The sequence below is a fragment of the Ochotona curzoniae genome, unplaced genomic scaffold (assembly GCF_017591425.1).
Source record: "Ochotona curzoniae isolate NIBS_2020 unplaced genomic scaffold, NIBS_Ocur_1.0 contig_2692, whole genome shotgun sequence".
Classification (NCBI taxonomy): domain Eukaryota; kingdom Metazoa; phylum Chordata; class Mammalia; order Lagomorpha; family Ochotonidae; genus Ochotona; species Ochotona curzoniae.
The window spans coordinates 15,489,058-15,491,795 of NW_024465556.1; positions in this window are offsets into that span (position 1 = coordinate 15,489,058).

The window sequence follows — 2,738 nt, forward strand, 5'->3', positions numbered from 1 at the left end:
AGAAAAGTTCAGGGTGGCCTGGCAGGGTCCTCTGAGGCCATCACGTGCTGTTACTCCTGTTTCACAGCTGCCTGGTTCTCAGTGCAGCTCTTGTCCCCATTTCACAGAGAGGGGGCCCGGTGGAGAGCTGCAAGGGAGGTGCGCTTGGAGGGCCAACATGTGGGAGCAGAGGCTGTGGGGGGGGGGTGCGTGTTGCTTTTGTTGTTTACCAAGATGGATGTCTGCTATGGCTCGTCTGTGGGTAAGGTGTAGGCTGACTGTCTCTGAAGGTGCTGTTGTCCCCCAGAACTGCCTGTGAACTCACTTGCTTTCTCCCCATGCGTGGGCTTCTGCTGTTGGGTGGGGGTGTCTTTGGGAGCCCAGCTGGCTCCTCCCAGTCTGCTGACCCTGGGGGTCACTGTCTCACAGCTCTTGCCCGGCTCCACCATGTCCGGGTCACAGGCTTACCACTTGGTGGATGTGTGAGTGGCTTTCAGTGGGCTCAGTTTTCAAAGGACCGGTTCTGCCTCTGTCCTCGCATTGTGCACATCTGCATTGGCTCCAGGCACCAGCTGGGGCCTGTCATCCATCGCCTGCTGCGGCTGGCCAGGGGCAGGAAAGGCAGAGGTGCCAGTCAGTGTGAGCCCGGCCCTGTGGGAACCACAGGCCTGAGGCCTGGCCTTGGCCCTGCAGCTGTGGCCAGCTGTTGTTCCCTGCAGGCCCCGCCCACTTCTGGCTACTGCTCCCGCTCCCTTAATCCCTTTCTCTTAGGCTGTTCCCACCCAGGCTGCTGGGAGGGGTCTGGGAAACTGGGGTCTGCATTGTTGGGGGCCTGTTGGGACTGGTGACATGGAGTCAAAGTGGCAGCTGGAGGGCCACCCTGAGTCCTCCCCCTCTCAGAGCTGCTGTCCTGTTGGGGAGTGTCCCAGCTCACATGCCTCAGCCCTGGTGGGGTAGGGGGAATGGCCAGACCTGAGGAGGTGCGTATAGTCCAAGATAGGAAAAACCTTTACACTTCTGACGAAAAGAGGGGGCAAACCTTCAACACCTGAGGCTCAAGTCCCCGTGTGCTGCCAGGGGCAGGGTTCATGTCAAGGGCAGATGCAGCTGATGGCATCTCCTGTGACCCTGGAGGCACCGAGAGCTCGCCTGTCGGGGCATGTGTGCCCTCATCATACGAGTCTGCGGCTGGAATGTTTTCCTGCATCTTTGCTGCTTGCCCCTGGTTCTCCTCCCAGCCAGGAGCCCACGACTAAGATCCTAGATGTAGCATGGCCAGTTCTTAGTTGTTTTTGTTTTCTTTTTCTTTTTAAAAAAAGATTTATTTATTATTGGAAAGTCAGATATACAGAGAGAAGAGAGAGAGGAAGATTCTTTGTCCACTGATTCACTCCCCAAGTGGCTGCAATGGCCAGAGCTGAGCTGATCCGAAGCCAGGAGCTAGGAGCCTCTTCTGGATTTCCCATGCGGGTACAGGGTCCCAGGGCTTGGGCTGTCCTTGACTGCTTTCCCAGGCTACAAATAGAGAGCTGGACGGGAAGTGGAGCTGCTGGAATACAGACTGGCACCCATATGGGATCCTGGGTGTGCAAGGTGAGGACTTTAGCCACTAGGCTACAGATCCTGAGAGACTGTAAACTCTCAGGGTCTTGGCAATGTCTTTAAAAAAACATTTTTTTAAAAGATTAATTTTTAGGCAGAGCTACAGAGAGAAAAAGAGACAGAGAAAGATCTTTTATGCACTGGTTCATTCCCTAAAAGGCTGCAGTGGCCCGAGCTGAGCTAATTCTAAGCCAAGAACCAGGAGCTTTTTCCAAGTCTTCCATGAAGCCCAAGGACTTGGGACATGCTCTACTGTTTTCTCAGGCTATTACCAAGGGGTTAGATGTGAAGTGGTGCAACCGGAATACAAACCAGGGCCTATGTAGGGATACTGGCATTTGCATGCAGAGGATTGAGCCATTGTGCTGGCCCTGGGTGTCCCTTTTTTGTTTTATTTTTTCGTGTGTTTGTAAGGCAGAGCTAGAAAGAGAACAATCAAGCTAGAGAGAGAGAGAGTGAACACATGTGGGAGCTTCCATGTGCTGGTTCATTCCCCATAGATCCATGACAGCCAGGGCTGCCTGGCCAGGCTGAAGCCAGGAGCAGGAAGTCCAGCTGGGTCTCTGTTCAGGTGGAGCCATCCTCCACTGCTTCCCAGGGTGCCCCAGCAGGAAGCTGGATCAGAAGGAGGACAGGCACTGTGTTATGAGATATGTGCATTCCAAGTGGCAGCTTAACCAGCTGCGCCACAACACTCAAGGCTGTGTTCTTGATGCCTTTGCAGATCCGTAACTTTTGCAAAGCATCAACAAGGAGCTACCACTGTATTGTCTTTTAAATATTATTGTCGATTGACTCCCAGGCCAGGTGCTGGGAACTTGGTCCAGGTCTCCCACATGGGTTAAGACTGGAGATATATCACCTGCTGCCTTCCTGGTTGCCATTAGCAGGCAGCTGGATCTGGGAGTAGAGCTGGGACTCGAACCCAGGCTCTCCAGTACGGGATGCAGGCATCCTGAATGACGCTGAGTTCTTAGGCCATTCCCTGCCCCAGAGCTTGTGTGTTTCTGAGCACCCAAGCAGAAGTGGCGTGGCTGCCTACATTTCTCCAGCCAGAGTGGGCACCCCCTTCATCATATGCTGGGGCAAAGGGGTCCATCCCTGCCCTGGCTGGTTCCACCTCCCCCTTCACTACATGCCCTCTTTGCCCACAGGTC